The sequence below is a fragment of the Hemiscyllium ocellatum genome, chromosome 24, assembly GCF_020745735.1.
Source record: "Hemiscyllium ocellatum isolate sHemOce1 chromosome 24, sHemOce1.pat.X.cur, whole genome shotgun sequence".
NCBI lineage: Eukaryota > Metazoa > Chordata > Chondrichthyes > Orectolobiformes > Hemiscylliidae > Hemiscyllium > Hemiscyllium ocellatum.
Genome location: NC_083424.1, coordinates 33,389,486 through 33,407,564, shown reverse-complemented (window position 1 = coordinate 33,407,564; position 18,079 = coordinate 33,389,486). Strand labels below are relative to the sequence as shown.

The 18,079-nt window shown below is 37.4% G+C and overlaps 1 protein-coding gene across 5 annotated transcripts in view; it reads left to right on the top strand.

The window, feature by feature from the left end:
- mtmr3 (myotubularin related protein 3) overlaps nucleotides 1–18,079 on the top strand; it is a 124,138-nt gene that overhangs the window by 14,420 nt on the left and 91,639 nt on the right. For all 5 annotated transcript variants that reach the window (XM_060843680.1, XM_060843676.1, XM_060843677.1 and 2 more), the window contains exon 2: nucleotides 11,433–11,479. The gene's annotated coding sequence lies outside the window, so the exon portion shown is untranslated. The remainder of the gene's footprint in view (nucleotides 1–11,432; nucleotides 11,480–18,079) is intronic.

Sequence of the window (18,079 nt, the reverse complement as noted above, 5' to 3'; positions counted from 1 at the left end):
GCCTCAACTTACTGAGCAGACCCTGATAACCCTTTGGTAGAAAGACTCTAAATGGTGGTCTTTCTCTGCAGCCAGATAACTCTGTCCCTGCTGTGCTGCAATTGTCAGAGTTTCAACTCCAGCTCGTTAATTCTAAGCCAATGTTCCTCAAGTAATCAACACTTGATACAATTACCATGAACCAAAATGCGGTTCATCAGCTGCCACATTAGGTACAACACATTACCTGACCCTGTATTTCCAAAATTTCTTTTTAAATTTCCTGCTCACCTTTAGTTAAATGCATCTCTAATTTACCTTTAGTCTAAAAGCAACTTCAAATTGGTATTCAAATTAGCAGTTAATTACCAACTAGTGAACTTATGGGATATCTGGTCAGTGTGGACAGGTTGGACTGAAGGGTCTGTTTCCATGCTGTCCATCTCTATGACTCTATAGCTACTCCTGTCACTTTTTTTAAAAAGACTCTGATCCATGAGTCTTCTCCCCCAACAAGCTCTTTTTTGCTGCACTCCGAATTAGATGTGAAGGCCTGTTTGGTCAGTTTATGTCCTCCCACACTGGCTCTTCTTTCCCATTATGCCCCAAATTTCCTAAGATTTTTCTGAGATATGAAACAGGAGAAATACTCATCCATGAGAGACATCATCAATCTTTTTTGCACCTAACTTCAATTATACTCTGTTACAACAAAGTAACATTGAACGACCCCTCCTTTTGTAGTGCCTAGTTCAACCGTTTCTGGAACTGGATTTAACTGGTTGTCTCATTAACTAGTTTCAGCTGAGTATCTGTAAATTCTTGTTTGAAGCTGCAATTAAGCTGCACCCGATCAAAAGAGCAACTTTTAGTTAATTGCTAAATTAAAGAACAGAGTAGACTTTTGTTTGAAATTAGCTCTTAAATTATTCTTAAAACTTACGCTTTGAGTGTCCCTGTTTCACTGAACTCTAGTTACTCAAATACAACATGTAGTATTCTAGTGGAGGGTCATACTGTCTGCACTTTAAAGTTTCTTGTTCAGTTGTCACCACTATAATCAGTTTCATTTCAGCAAAATTCTATTTTCTAAAATTTAATGCCTCTTTCTGAGACCCCTGAACTGCAAGAGCAATTCATTTTATTTGTTAGCCTGGATTCCTTAAACTGCTCTTCCACATCCTTTTGTTTATAACCTTTTTCCCTTTACTTTTCTTGTGCTAAATGGAACTCTTTCTCCCCTCCCCTTCAGCCCTGACTATTTGGAGACTGCTGGCCTAACAGCAACATTTTGTGATCTATTTAAACCATCTTCTAGATGGTTATATCTTATTACGATAATGGACTCCTGTCACTAGGCTCTAGCTTTATTTTTATCCTCTACCATTGTTGCTGCAACTCTGTTTTATACATCTGAAGGGTTTTAAAGACCTCATTTAAACTTTTATAAACAAAATTTTAGATATCCTTCCATCATAATCTGAAGTAAAAATGAAACAAAAACTGCTCTTCCCTAAACATGTGCAATATATTAGTGTAAATCAAAGTTTTATCCACACACAGCTTCTGAAGTGAGAAAACAATGTTTCCAAATAACAGTTGAAGTAATAAATCATAATAATAATTTTCATATTTGAGGAAAATAATGTCTCTCAAACCTGATTGAGTTTTTTGAGGAAGTTGCCAAAAAGGTGGTTGGAAACATTATTTGGATTTTTGTAAAGCCTTTGACAAGGTTCTGCATGGTAGATTAATTAGTAAAGTTAGGTCACATGGGGTTTAGGGGGAGCTCGCCAGTTGGATACATAACTGGCTTAACGACAGGAGACAGTAATTGTGGAGGATTGCTTTTCAGGGTGGAGGCCTGTGACCAGAAATGTTGCACAGGGTTCAGTTCTGGGTCGTCTTTTGTTTGTTATTTATATAAATGATTTGGAGAGAACTTAGAAGGCATGGTTAGTAAATTTGTGGATGACAGACACCAAAATTGGTGGCATAGTAGACAGAAGATGGTTTTCTAAGGTTACACAAAGATCTTAGTCAAATGGGTCAATGGGTTGAAAAATGACAGCGTTCAATTTGGATAAATGCAAGTTATTACATTTTAGAACCACAAACAAGGGTAGGGCTTATACAATTAATAGTCGGGCATTGGTGGTGTTGGAGAACAGAGGGATGTAGGGGTTCAGGTACATCATTCTTTGAAGTTTGCATCATACATAGACTGGGGATTGAAAAGGCATTTGGCATGTTTGCCTTCATTGCTTAGTCCTTTGAATATAAGAGTCGGCATGTTATGTTTAGGCCCTTCTGGAATACTGTCCAGTTCTGGTCACCCAGTTATAGGAAGGATATTATCAAGCTGGCAAGGGTTCAGAAGAGATTTACTGTATTTGGATGTTGCTGGGTCAGGAAGGTTTGGCTGGGAGTTTTTTCACTGGAGCATAGGAGGTTGAGAAGTGACCCGATGGAACTTTATAAAATATTGAAAGGTTTAGACAGAGTTACTTGTATTTGACTTCCCCCTAGATTGGGAATTTCAGGACAAGGGGGTACATTTTTAAGGTGAGAGGGGGGAGATTTTAAAAGACATGAGGCCAATTTTTTGCACAGAAAGTGTTTCGTATGTGAAATAAACTTCCTGAGGAAGTGGTGGATATGGGTACAATTACAACATTTTAAAAAGATATTTGCATAGAAACATGAATAGGAATGGTTTGGAGGGACAGGCTGGGAGCAGGCAGATGAGACTAGTTTAGTTTAGGATTATGTTTGGCATGCCTTGAAGATAGGAGACAGAGGGTGGTTTGAGATTTTGGAGAAGACTTGTGATGAAGATTTTGAGAAGGCAGAGGGTGATGATGAAGGGTTGCTTTTCGAACTGGAGACCTGTAACCAGCAGTGTGCTGCAAGGATTGGTGATGGGTCCACTGCATTTACATAAATGGTTTGTTGGCGTAGTGGACAGTAAAGAAGACTATCTCAGAGTACAACAGGACCTTGATCAGATGGGCCGATGTACCAAGGAATGGTAGATGGAATTTAATTTCGCTAAATGTAAGAGGTTGCATTTTGGTAAAGCAAATCAGGGCAGGATGTATACACTTAATGGTAGGGCCCTGGGGGGCATTGCTGAACAAAGAGACCTTGGGGTTCATAATTCCTTGAAGATGAAGTCACCGGTAGACAGGGTGTTTGGTGCACTTCCCTTTATTAGTCAGTGCATTGAGTATAGGAGTTGGAAGGTAATGTTTTGGCTGTACACTTTTGATTAGGCCATTTTTGGAATACTGCATTCAATTCTGGTCTCCCTCTTATAGGAAAGATGATGTTAAACTTGTAAAAGGTGCAGAAAAAAATTAAGGATGAAGTTGAGTTTGGAGGGTTTGAGCTACAGGGAGCGGTTGAATAGGCTAGGGCTATTTTCTTTGGAGTGTCTGAAGCTGAGGGCTGACCTGATAGAGGTTTATAAAATCGTGAAGGGCAAGGATAGGATGAATAGCTAAGGTCTTTTCCACAGGGTAGTGGAATCCAAAACTAGAAGGCATAGGTTTAAGGTGAGAAGGGAAAGATATAAAAGGGACTCGAGGGGCAACATTTTCATGCAGACAGTAGTGCGTGTGCGCAGTCAGCTGCCAGAGGAAGTGGTGAAGGCTGGTACAATAATATTTAAAATGAGTACATGGATAGGAAGGGTTTAGAGGGACATGGGCCAAATGTTGGCAAATGGGACTAGACTAATTTAGGATGTCTAGTCAGCATGTACAAGTTGGTATGAATGGTCTGTTTTTGTGCTGTATATCTCCACTGCTATATGTGACACTTTAATACCATTACGGAGAAAAATATAAGATAATAATACATATTTCAAAATGTGTCAGTACAAACACCAAAACTAAGTTTTAAGAGCAATGTATTTCAAACGCTAAGATTGCTAGAAATCCAGGTAACATAGAGATCACCAATTGCAAGTGAAATCCACAAACCTACAACAGAACTATGTTTGAGAAAGCACAATTCACATTAGTTGATTGCTGACTATGTATGAATATTTAACAGAGCTTGACATTAATTACCTATGAATTATAATTTTTAGCATTACAGAACTGAAGTATGTTTTAATTAGTGACTTGTAATATCACAGATTTATTTTAGGTTTCAGCTTTTTAACTTTTGTAAATAGATCACAAATCTTTGTATTCTTTTGTATCTCATCCTCATTTCCCTCCTAATGTAAAGTGCAGGATAATAGATGTACAATTAAATGTTTGTGCTGTCTCCTTTACTATATGTGGCAATTCCTGCATTTTAGGTTTCCAGAGTTATGTTCTTTCTTTGTGTTTTGAGGTCTGCTTTTAAACCAGAAAATATTTGGATGGATTTCTTACTTAAATGTGCCAGTGTTGGACTGAGATTTGTTTTAACAAATTCTCACACATAATCATCACTGTCCAGGTTCTAATTTAGCTACAGAAGATAAATAGGTTACAGCCATACAAACATATTTTTAAAAGATCAATAAAATGCCTTCTGGAAAATTGTTTTTAAAGTTTGAATTATAATCCTTTTAAGGCCTTATGGTGGTCAATATAAATCACTTTTCTTTGTTGACGGGTGGGGGGAGTTGGGGGGGAGGTGAGTAGCACTAGTAAAGAGTGGAAGGGAAGAAGTTTGTCCTAGCTTTGGAAGTGTGCACTTTTCTTTGTGATACAATAGTTCATTGTTCTAAAATGTTAATTTGTCTGAAATTATCTGCAAAATGAAAGGCAGACTCAAATTTTAATGAACGCTACAATTTCATGGCCATACATTGAAATTTCTTTATCTCCCTCCATACTAAAGTTAAAATTTGGTATAATTTTTATTTGAAAGGAAAGCACATTAATTTTCTAATAATGGATTCAAAACTAGTACAGTAATATATGGTAGAAGTGTTCAGTAAGTACATTACTTGTTATGAGATGCATGTGGAATAACAGATATTTACAATCTAGTGAGTTCATCTTTTAATATGCTGGAAGTGCTTTTCCATAGAAAACTAAGACTGAGAACAAAATGAATTCAGGATATGAAGTAGTATGTTGCTTAGAAAATGTTTTGAGTGCTTCAGAAATAACCCATTTTGTTTGTGCGTTGGTCATTTTGCTTGCAATGGCTAGTTAGTTATTCATTTTAGGTAGGATTGTTGATTAGGAGATTAAGAAATCCACTTCCTCCTTCAGTTAATTGAATGTTCAAGATTTCATGGTACACTCGGGATTGACTGATGAACTGGATTTAACATCACATCCAGCAATGCGTCACCTATGGTGTATAATCTACAGTGACATTAGATTGGCATTTGAGCCCATAATCTGACTTTAAGGTGAGGTATTATCAATTAAATCAAGTTCAGTTATATGACCAAAATTTGGGTTTCTTTTTAAAAGCTGGAATAATGGAATATGATTTCCCCCAAATAATGGTAAATTTCTGTTATCCAAGAAACAGAATTTGATTCCTTCAGACTTGGAAAAACGAATAGCTCTATTAATAATTTTAATTATTTGGGGTCTTTATCTATTTTACACAACTGTTCTTGGGAGTGGAAAATGAAGAGCAGAAGCAGATATGCTTCGAGTAGATAAGATATTTTGGCAAAAAATGCTTTATCAAAGTTGAAAACATTTAACATTTCAAGTTTGTAAATATGTGCAGGAACAGCTAAGTCATGCTGATAATTATGAAATTGCATCGGAAGTGTCAGGAGAAGAGTCTTCAGCATTTTGATAAACTTAGAATAATTTGAGAATACCAGTAAATTTGGATGGGGGGGTGGTGGGAGTAGGGATTTTAAAAACATTCCAAGATTTATGAAGTGTCCAGGTAATACTGAAGTTCAAAATCAGCAATTGAAAACCAAAAACTCTATACAATATATAAATTGAGAAGATAAAGTGCATTTGAATGCTTTTGAGGTAGCACAAGTAAATTAGGAAGTAAGGACAAGCCAAATCTTTGGTCCTCTGCAGAATAAGGATATAAAAGACAGATGTGGTATCCTATATAACTTTGGGTATTCTGTCAAAGGCGTCAGTGAAAACATTGTCTTACAGATTCACTGGTTAAATACCTGGGATGAGGATTGAAGCACATCTGAAGTTGGGACACTTTATCTTTCTGTTACATATGAAATGTTATTTAAATACACCTTTTTCTGTTCAGGAAAATGATTTTTTAAAAAGTAAAATTGAGTTGAAGTTTAGGGTATGGTGGATATGTGGGCCCTATTTATGACAAACATCTGGATGCAGAATATAATTGGCAATTTTGTTCAAAGTTAAAATAGATACAGATTCATAATATATACATCTGTATGTATTAGACTAAAGTTTTAGCCCAAAAGTAGAGGTTAACTTGATTTGAGCAGTTGAAATCCACCCTGACATGATGTCTTGCTATTTCCAGAGTTGAGGCTTGGAAACTGTTGCCACCAACTCTGTCTGTAAAAGGAATGAATTGCACACCAGTGAGGTGGTGACCTTCACATCACATGTTGACATGTGCAGACACAAAAGTTGAATAGCCATCTTCAATAAAAGCAAAATACTGCAGATGCTGAAGATCTGAAATAAATCAGTGCTGGAGAAATTCAGCTGGGGTCTGGCAGCATCTGTGGAGAGAGAAGCAGAGTTGAATGTTTCAAGTCCTATAGGTTTTAGGGGCGGCATGGTGGCTCAGTGGTTAGCACTGCTGCCTCACAGCACCAGGATTCCAGCCTTGAGCAACTGTCTATGGAGTTTGCACATTTTCCCCGTGTCTGCGTGGATTTCCTCCGGGTGCTCTGGTTTCCTCCCACAGTCCAAAGATGTGCAGGTCAGGTGGATTGGCTATGCTAAATTGCCCGTAGTGTTAGGTGCATCAGTCAGTGGGAAATTGGTCTGGGTGGGTTACTCTTTGGAGGGTCGGTGTGGACTGGTTGGGCCGAAGGGCCTGATTCCACCCTGTAGGGAATCTAATCTTAAAAAAAACTCGCCATCTTCAATGGTATGCTACTCTGATTCCATCAATGAGCATGTTTGCACCTAGGCAAGTTTGACGAGTTCAGCAAGTGCTTAGGAAGTACAAAGAGGTTGGAATTTTTTGTTAACAGTCGAGAGTAGACTTAAATATAAGTGAACGATTTTTTTGGAGAAAAGTCGGGGATCGAACTTTCCACAAAATCTACTGTTACAGCAATATGTACGGCATGTCCACCTTGACTCAATTTTTAGCCATCATTGGATGATCTAAAATTATAGAACATGGTAACAACAAATCAGTCTCTCATGCTTCCTGATGGTCAGCCATTGGATCGGAAATGTTAATTTGGAAATAGGTATATTTCCATCGTGGCTGTTGAAACAAATATACTTGCATCTTCAATAGCTTAAATCGGTTTGCTTTCTTCTTGAGGATTGTACTTGGGCTTTTAATGGAAAACCTACTATAAAATATGAACTGCAATTTTTATTTTCAGTTGTAGATGTTAAAATGATTTGATAATTTATCAAAAGACAGCAAATGGGTCTAATCAATCACTGACATTTGATTTAATAACTAAAGAAATATCGTATCTCCCCAATTGTAATCTGTAACATTGAGCAATTCAAAGCTATTTTAAAAGCTAAAGAAGCAATAAACTGTTAATTTTCAAATATTTACCTGGTTGCAAATGGTTTTGTAGATTTTATGGAACAAAAAGCAGCAGCAGACCATATGGCTGAGCAAGATGGGGAGTTGCAAGCAAAATGAGCACAGGAGTGCCACTCATGCGGTTTTGCAATGTCAGGTGTGATTTAGTTGCTAGCGCTCTCACCTTTGAATTTAAATCCTACTCCAGGGCCTGAGCACAGAAATTAAAGTTGATACTTGAAAGCAGTTCTGAAAGATTAGTGTAATATCAGAGATGTTTACCTTTCGGATGCGATGTTATAACTGAGGCCTGATTTACTTTAGTTGGATGTAAGGATCCAAAATTCTTCATTATTTTGAAGAGCAAGCAAGTACTGGTCAATATTAATCATCTTGATCACCATCACCATAATAGATTATCTGGTGTGATCTCATTGTTGTTTTGTGAGAGTTTGCTCTGTCTGTATTGGCTGCTGAACTCTCCACGTGGCAAAGGTGACTACGCTTCAAAATGTACTTCATTGGTTATGAAGTGCTCTGAGACAGCTGATCATTGTAAAAAGTGCTATAAAAATGCAAGTCTTTGTTTCTTATTGAGTTAGAAATGTTGATAATAACTACTTTTAGTTATGTGCAGGAAAGAAGATAGTGTAATTTTACTCCCAGCAGTACTGACTGGGATAGAATATTCAAACAATGAATGTGTGCAAATCAAGTCACATATTACATAATGAAGCATACGATATTGTGTCCTGAAATTTGTTTAAAAAAAACTAATTCAATCCAAACTGCAATAATTAATTAACATAGAATTCCAAATTATTACAGCAGTTTATCACATTTACTTTGTTTTGAATATTGGCTAATCTAACGCTTTGCTATCTACAGCCAAATATTTGCATTGCTTTATCACTATTCCCACTAGATGATTGTCAAAAGTATGCAATCCAATTTGTGTGTGGATGAAAATTGATTGTTGTAAGTCAGACAGAAGTTTGAGCTGTCATTTTATATTCAGTAGGTAAACAAAATCTTATCTTGAACTCCCATGTACATTATGATCATTTTTAACCTGCTCATGCTTAACTGCAACTTTTTAGTTAAGTGATAACTATTATGTCCAACTGAAAGTTGAACAGGTCAGAAACCAGAAATTGAAGTATGAAATTGTGGATTTATCTTTTGTTCTGACTGCTGAAAGCAGCTACAAGATATCCTCACTTAAAGTTGTGGTCACATCCCTGAGATTGACAACTTCAAATTAAATTACCTTCAGTAAGCATTGATTCATGTTAAAGCTGAGATTAGGTTCTGTAGGACGTTCCATAGCAGGGAAAAAATGTTTTACCTGTATCCTCAAAGTTGGAATGTATACTTTAAACAGCCAAATTTCCTACATTCACAAATGAAATAATTGTTACAATAAATACATTTTTCTTTATATCGTTTTAACTTTAACATTCTCCTCCTCGAGCCTCCTTCAGTGATCTCTCCAAGAGTAAAGTCCAGGGTGATGATGCCGTGGGTAATCTCCAATTCCTGTTGGGGCTATTATTTGTTCCTGATAGTATTGTGGTTGCTGCTTAGTAACAACATTGACAGATTTGCAGCACACTTTTTTCTCAGTCCTCTGTCACCCCTGAGGTTAGTTTGAGCCATCATTAAATGGCCCTGCTCCTCTGTCTAGCTTTGGGGTCTTGGCTTTCCTTCCTCTCCTGTTGGTCATGGCTGGACTTGCTGGCTATACCTGGCCTCCTTCACTGGATTGGTAACTGGATCTGTAGGACTCCTAGCCTCACAGATAATTATTTTCAAAGATAATAGGAACAAAAGATAAATCCTTACTGTGCTACTTTAAACCTCTCTATGAAGGTCAATGTAGCATTTTCCTTCTTCTACCTGTTGCACTTCCCTCTTCTCCAACCGATCACCATTCAGATAATGATCTGCCTTCCTGTTTCTGCTACCAAAATAAATAACCTTACATTTATTTATCTAAGTTATACTTCATCTGCCATGTATTTGCCCACTCAGCCTGTCCGAATCATGTTGAAGTATTTCTGCATCTTCCTTACAGTTCACTGTCTTACCTAGCTTTCCGTCATCTGCAAATTTGGCAATGTTATATTTGGTTCCCTAATATAAATTATTAATATATCTTCTGAATAGGTGAAGTCCAAATACTGATCCCTGTGGTACTCCACTGGTCTCTGATTGCCATTCCTACTCTTTGTTTCCTGTCTGAAGGCTAATTGTCTATCTATGTCCATATACTACCCAAAATCCATTGCACTTTCATTTTACTTGCCTACATCTCTTACATGGTACTTTATCAAACGGCTTCCAAATGTCCAAATGAACCACATCCACTGGTTCCACTGATAACTCTATTAGTTACAACCTTGAAAAATTCTAATAGATTTTCCCTTTTGTAAATCCATGCTAACTCTGACCAGTCCTGTCATATTTTGGAAGTGTTTTGCTGTTAAATCTTATGTAATATATTCTAACTATTACTCTATCAATGTCCAGCTAATGAGCCTGTTTTTTTTTGTGTGCCTCTTTCTTTAAATAATGGGGTTAGAGTACCTACCCTCCAATCTATATAGGAGCTATTCCAAAGTCTAAAGAATCTTGAAAGATGGGCACACGGGTAGTCACTAATTCTAGGGCCACTTCCTTAAATCTTGTGCACGTTACAGCACAAATATATAAAGCTCAGCATTAAGCCTTGTTACTTCAGGCTCAGTTTCTGAAATTCGTTCACAGACCCCCCCCCCAAGCCTAACTCATGAAAAGTTCCCTTCTTAACTATGCTTTCATAACTCACGTCAAATATTTTTGTTTGGCTAAACATGATTTGCTTTTGATTCTGTCATGTACTCTGAACACTTGCATGTAAGATGTGTTTTATAAGTGGTACTTGCACTCAAAGTTGAGGATATTGATGGAAATTGAGGAAGAACATAAGTGTGTTGACTAACAATTTTCCAAGTATCTTTACAAATGAAAATTGTACTACAACATCAGAAAATAACAAACTGTTATATCCCTCTTCCAAAAAAATGAAGTTGTACTAAGCAAGGATAAAATAAAATGATTAATTTTTAGTTGGTAAACTAGAAACTCTTATGTGATGAAAGTATTAAGGAGTTAGAAAGGTGTGAACTAATAATGGCCAATCAACAAGTACTTGTTCAACTTTTTTTAACAATACTGGAGAAAATGAATAAATAAAATTCAGCCAGTGTAATTTATGTTGAATTTCTATAAACATCTGATAACTTTGCTTCAACTGCCTTTAATGTACTACCTTTTATAAATTATGTACATATATAGCTATTATATACTTAGATGATTTGAAGAGTAAAGCAAAAGTGTCAAGACGTTTGCTCCTGTGAGACAGATCTATGGTTGTGGTTTTCCAGAGGAGAGTTCACGTTAGAATTTTGTGAATGATCCTGACTTAATTATTGAAGAAGTGGTATCACAATTTGCTATTGATATCAAACTAATATGTATTACGTTTCAGTGCTGACAAGTTTTGCACAACATATATGCATACTTTTAATCAATTTATTCAGATATTTTGTGACACATCTCTGGAGCAGATGGAACATGAATCTGGATATCCTGGCTCAGAGGTAGGGAGACTACCAGTGTACCACACAAGCTGTCCAACAACATAAATACTCTTCAAATTTGAATGTGTTCTGCAAGTACATTCTTAACATTGATACAGCACAATAATCTCAGTCTTAAAAATGCTGAAGGTACAATTTTAATTTGTTTTCTTTCAGATTTGTACTGTGGGGAATACATCAATCCAATAGTAACTACATTTTTGGTGAGCAAATTTTGCAATTAACTATTTTCAGAATTAACTAATTGGATGTGTTGAGAATTTGACAGTTGAATGAAGCTTTAATCTAGGTTGAGTTGTAATTTTCACACTGTTTTGCGGAAATGGCTCAAGAATCAAAAACAGAATTTCAAAGTATACATGCAAAACCAGAGAATAATTCATTGAGAATCACCTCCTCTGTTCTATTTCTTGACTGAAAATTTTCAGCATATCAATTAACTTTACTTTAGTGAGCAAATAGAATTATAAATCACATACCTGAGGATGGAGGGCTGGTTTATAGTATATACTATGTTTAATAGATAGGTACCCTTAAGAATGCCTTCAATTATTTAAACAAAAAAGTGCAAACGACATCTAGTTTTGGACTGATAAGTGATAGGTAAGATTGAGCTCTGAAGGTACCAAGCCAGGACCATCTCAAAAAAGGCAATATCTAGTCATCTCTCCATGACCTGTTCAAAAGGGATGGGTTTCACCTGAACTGGAAAGCAACCTATACCCTGGCAGGGAGATTTGCTAGTTCTATTTTGGGAGCCTGTAAACTATTAGAGAGGAAGGGTTAGGGTGACCTAAGTAGCAGTGAAAGTAGAAAAAACAGATGAGGATGGTTCTGAATCAGAAGAGAGCAAGTTGATTAGAAAAGACAGACAATAGCAAGTCAGAGAATGAGGTAACTTGAAGAATTAAGTTGCATTTATTTCAATGCAAGGAGTCTTGTAAGTAAGGCTGATGAACTCAGGGCGTGTATTAAAACATGGGACTGGGACATCTTAGCTACTACAGAAACTTGACTGGGGAAGGACAGGACTGGCAGCTGGATGTTCCAGGTTTGGAATGCTATATAAAGAATAGAAAGGGAGGCAAGAGAAGAGGGGCAGTGGAATTTTTGATTAAGGAAGACATTACAACTGTAATTAGAGAGGATATTTCGGAGGGATTATCCAGTGAAAATATCTTGATTGAAAATAGAAATAAGATGGGGATGATCATCTTGATTGAATTGTATTATAGCCTCCCCACCACCTGCAATAATCAGAGGGAAATTGAGGAGCAAATATATAGAGGGATCTTGGATATATGTAAGAATAATAGGGCTGTAATAGTAGGAGATTTTAATTTTCTCAATGTTGACTGGGACTGTAAAGTGTTAAAGGTTTGGGTGGTTAGGAATTTGTTAAATATGTTCAAGAAAATTTTATTGATATGTGAATGTGCCTACGTGAAGGAGCAAAACTAAGAACAAGTTGATTAGAAAAGACAGACAATAGCAAGTCAGAGAATGAGGTAACTTGAAGAATTAAATTGCGTTTATTTCAATGCAAGGAGTCTTGTAAATAAGGCTGATAAATTCAGGGCATGTATTGGATCATGGGACTGGGATATCTTAGCCACTTCAGAAACTTGGCTGAGGGAAGGACAAGATTGGCAGCTCAATGTTCTGGGTTTTAGTTGTATAGGAAGATGGAACTCGTCATAGGCCTCCAGTCTGAAAAACTTCCCTTCACTGCTACTTCTCTCTTGGGAAATAAGACAGGACAAGTGACTGAAATAATAGTAGGGAAATACTTTTGGACTAGTGATCATAATTCTGTTAGTTTTAAAATAGTTATGGAAAAGAATAAGCCTTCCGTAAAAGTTATAGTCTTAATTGGAATAAGGCAAATTTTAATGGTTTGAGTCAAGAACTTACAAAAGTTGATTGCAGTAGACTGTTCGCATGTAAAGGGATGACTGACAAGAGGAGGCTTTGAAAAGTGCAATAACGAGAGTTCAGAGGCATTACGTTCCTGTTTGAGTGAAGGGTAAGACTGGTAAGATGAGGGAACAATGGATGAATAAAAATATTGAGGTTCTAGTCAAGAATAATAAAGAATCATATATTAGATATAGACAACTGGGATCAAATCAATCCCTTGAAAAAATATAAAGAGTATAGGGACATTCTTCAGAGGAAAATCCAGAAGGCAAAGAGAGGATATGAGAGAGAGCCTTGGCAGATAAGCTTAAAAATAATCTATAGATTTTACAAGTACTTTAAGAGCAAAAGAGCAACTAGAGAGAAAGTAGGATCCCTTAAAGATCACTGAGGGCACCTTTTATGTAGAGCCTCAGGAGTTGAGAGAGATATTAAATGAATATCTCATGTCAGTTTTTACATTGGAGAAAGAAATGGAGGCTAGAGAAGTCTGAAATAAGCATTGATGTTTTGATAACAGTCCACGTAAGAGAAAAGGAAATGCTGGAGTCTTACAAAACATAAAGGTCTATAAATCCTCAGGACTCGATCGAATGTATCCCAGGATGTTATGGGAAGTTAGGAAGGAAATTGCAGGGCCCTGAGAAAGTTTGGTATTATCTATAGCTACATTCCAGTCCATGGCACCTCATCCATGGTTAGTGTTGTGCCTTTTATTTAAGGCCTGTGAATTATATACCTGTAAGTCTGACATCAGTAGTGGGTAAGTTGTTGGAAGTGATTCTAAAAGATAGGATTTACATGCATTTGGAGAGGCAAGGAATGATTAGGGATAGCAAGCATGGTTTTATATGAGGGAAATCGTGGCTCTCAAACTTGATTGAATTTTTTGAAGAAATAACTGAAAAGATAGATGACAGCAGAGTGGTAGACTTTGTTTATTTGGACTTTAATAAAGCCTTTCATAAGGTTCCACGTGATAGACTAACTAGTAAAGTTAGATCACATGGGATTCAGGATGAGCTTGCCAATTGGATGAAATATTGGCTTTATGGTTGGATACAGCATGTGGTGTTAGACGGTGTTTTTTTCAGACTGGAGGCCTGTGACCAGCAGTGTTTGTCACTTTTTATATAAATGATTTGGATGAGAATATAGGAGGTGTGGTTAGTAATTTGCAGATGACACAAAATGTTGGTGGTATAGTGGACAGTGACGAAGGTTATCTAAGATTATAAAGAGACTTGATTAATTGGGTCAATGGACTGAGGAGAGGCAAATGGAGTTTTAATTTGGATAAATGTGAGTTAGGTGCTGGCAGGTGGGACTAGATTGGGTTGGGATATCTGATCGGCATGGACGGGTTGGACCGAAGGGTCTGTATCCATGCTGTACATCTCTATGACTCTATATTGCATTTTGGTATAATAAACAAGGGCAGGACTTATGCAGTTAATGGTAGAACCCTAGGTAGTGTTGTAGAACAGAGAGACCTACAGGTTCAGATACATAAATCTTTGAAAGTTGCATCACAGGTAGACAGGGCGGTTAAGAAGGCGTTTAGTATGCTTGCCTTCATTGCTCAGACCTTTGAGTACAGGAGTTGAGGTGTCATATTGAGGTTATACAAGACATTGGTGAGTACAGTTCTGGTAGGAAGGATATTATTAAACTGGAGCGGTTTAGTAAAGATTTAACAGGATGTTGCAGGGAATAGAGGGTTTGAATTATAAAAAGAGGCTGGGTTTTTTTACTGGAGTGCAGGAGGTTGAGGGCTGACTTTACAGAGGTTGATAAAATCATGAAGGGCATAGCAAAAGTCATTTCCCTAACATGGGAGAGTTCAAAACCAGGGGACACATTTTAAAGGTAAGGGAAAAAAAAGGTTTTGAAAGGACATGAGAGGCAAATTTTTTATACAGTGTGGTTAGTGTGTAGAATGAACTGCCAGAAGAAGTGATTGATGCGGGTTCAATTACAGCACTTAAAAGACATCTGGCTAAGTACATGAATAAGAAAGCTTTGAAGTGATATGGGCCATATTCAGGCTGGTGGAACTAGTGTAGTTGAGGAACATGTTTGGAGTGGACTAGGTAGACCAAAGGATCCATTTCCACACTATGACTCAAGGACATTACCATCATAGAACCTTCATCCTGGGAGCTGCCACTGATGAGAAATCCAATTACATCAGCTAAGAAAATACTCTGGCTACATGAGTAGGTCAGAAGCTGGGATTCTAGATCAAATACCTCACCTTCAGACTCTGAAAAATCAGCTCACCATTTGAAAAGCAAATTTCAGCAGTTTGGAGTACTTCTCAGGCATGAATAAGTGCAACTTTGTTTTTAATTGTTTGAAGCTCAGTACCATCCAAGACACAATGGACTACATATTTGTCAGCCCATCCAAATCTTAAGCATTCCTTCCCATCTACCGTTGGTGGCAGCCGTGTATACCATATACAAGATGACAACAGCAATTCACCAAGTCTTCCCTTAATAGGGCTTTACAAACTTTTAACCACCTCTGAGAAAGTGTGTCATGGGCACATAAGAACATCAATACCTGAAAGTTCCCCTACCAAAACCTTACACCATCCTCATTGGAACTGTATTACTGTTCTTTCATTGTCATTCAGACACAATCCTGGAACTTTGTTCCTTTACGTCTTTTGTGGATGTTCCTAAAAAAAAATCATGGACTTCAGCAGTTGAAGAAGTGGTTCACTACCTTCCCTGGAACAACAGAGATTAGACTTAGACATTGTTTTGTTACTTTCTCCATGGGTACTTCTGAGCCTAAGCATTTCCAAAATTTCAGTAGTTTTTCTTTAGTTTTTTTTTTCTGATTTATTTGTCAATGTTACTGCAACCTTACAAGGGTATACTGATGGTCACAACTATCTGTTGTGCAAGGATGGCAAAGAGTCTTCTTTTCTCTCTCTCCTCCTTTCCTCTCTTCTCCTCCCCCCCCCCCCCCCCCCCCCCACTTCTCTTGAAGCCTTGCCATTGTAATGCCAAACCTGGTCAGCGGTGAACACCTCATTTTGGTTGGATGAACTTGGGAGAGTGGCGACATTAAAGGAGAGCTGACTGGGCTTTTATTTTGTTCATTATAGCAATTATCTACCACTTTCAATCCTGGATTTCTGCTATTAGTTTGTTCAATATTAAAGCAACCCATACAATGTAACTGAACACTGTATTGATTTGTTCATGGGTTTTTCTCTGTTTACCTTATTGAAGGAAGGTCATTAAGACAGCTGGAGATGGCTGTGCTGGAGAAGCTTTTTTGACAAGCTTGTGGCAGTAGTTGACTGAGACTGGTCTCCAGTAATTGCAACTTTCTTTGAAACCGACATGATGCCAGTCACTTTGCTTCACCTTTGATTGCACTGCCTTCATTTTTCTGGGACTGCTTGATGCCTTGCAAGTAAAGTGGCACCTTGATTTTGAAGACATTTAATCTTGCCTCTCTTGACGTTGTGCTCTTAATTATGTGTTCAGATCAAATCGAGGCTCAGTATTCTGAGCAGAGTGATCTGCTGGAACCAAGTTAAATGTTGATTCATACATTATTGGTGTGAAGAATGGGCAGTATTTGTGGAGAGAGAAAAACAGTTAATGTTTTAAGTAAAACATGCATTGCGGAAGTCATGTTCAACTCCAACTGTAAACTCTGTTGCTCTTAGAGTTTTTCACAATTTCAGCATCTGCAGTATTTTTCTTTTATGTTGAGAAGAAGTTAATGTTGACTTCTGTTACATTGCTAATTATTGGGTTGAGGCTGAACAAATAGTAATTAGCTGATGTACTCAGTACTTCAGATAGGACGTACTCAGAAATCTTCCGTATTGTCAGGTGTCACATCTGCTGAACCCATTGTTCTTCATGAAGGTCTGTCCTAAATGACTCCACTCTCTGACCACCATCGGACATCTTACTCCATCATTTCTGCTTCCATAAGCTTAATTTTTCTTTCAGTATCCCATGCTTACATAATAATTGTCATGACCCTTCAAAGTAATTAAGTTGTATATAGAATATTTGAAATAGGTAAAATAATTTTGTAAATTCAGTTCTATCTTTTTCTAAATCAGATTGGGGTGCTGCTGTAAACTTAGCTGGTGACTATAGGGGTTGAACTGCCTCAGAACTATTGAAATAGCTGATTTGTTGCAGCTGTCTTTTTGTAAAAAAAAAAGAAACTGAGAAGCAGTCAGAACCTCAGCTTGGCCATTCTAAAGCTTTTTGGCATCTTAAACTCAGGTTGTCCCCTGATTCTATCACAGTATATGCTGTATGACCTGAGAACAAGATACCAACAGAGCAAAAACCTAATTTTTGGGGGAATCCTTTATTCCCTCTCCTCATTCTAGCTTGTATCCCAGACCCCATTGCAATCCAATCTCCATTCTCAGTCCCACTGCATCTGCCCTCAAACAATCCACCAGTTTCTCATTTGTAGAAAGCAAAATAATGCTTATGCTAAAAATTTTGTTTTAGACTATGAAATAACTCCACGAAGGCCGGTATCCCATTACCAAGTCACCCTTTATTTACATGTGCATAGCACATGACACTGACCCAGCTCGTTCAGAGCCGGTTCCTAGAGTGAACAGAACTCATGACTCTTCTGTTTATATCTGTCAACCAGGGATCCCTGATTGGCACAGGATAACCTGGTCTATTCAAGGAACACACATTCGGAGTGTTCATCTGCCTGACCCCGTTTCAATCAATACAGGCTACAGGATGAAACTGTCCCTCCCACATCAAATGCATTACTATATCCTGATCTTTTAAAAATGAGATGATTGAAATTTAGTGGAAAATGCATGTGATGCACATAAATACCTGTAACTTTTAGAGAAAAAGAAG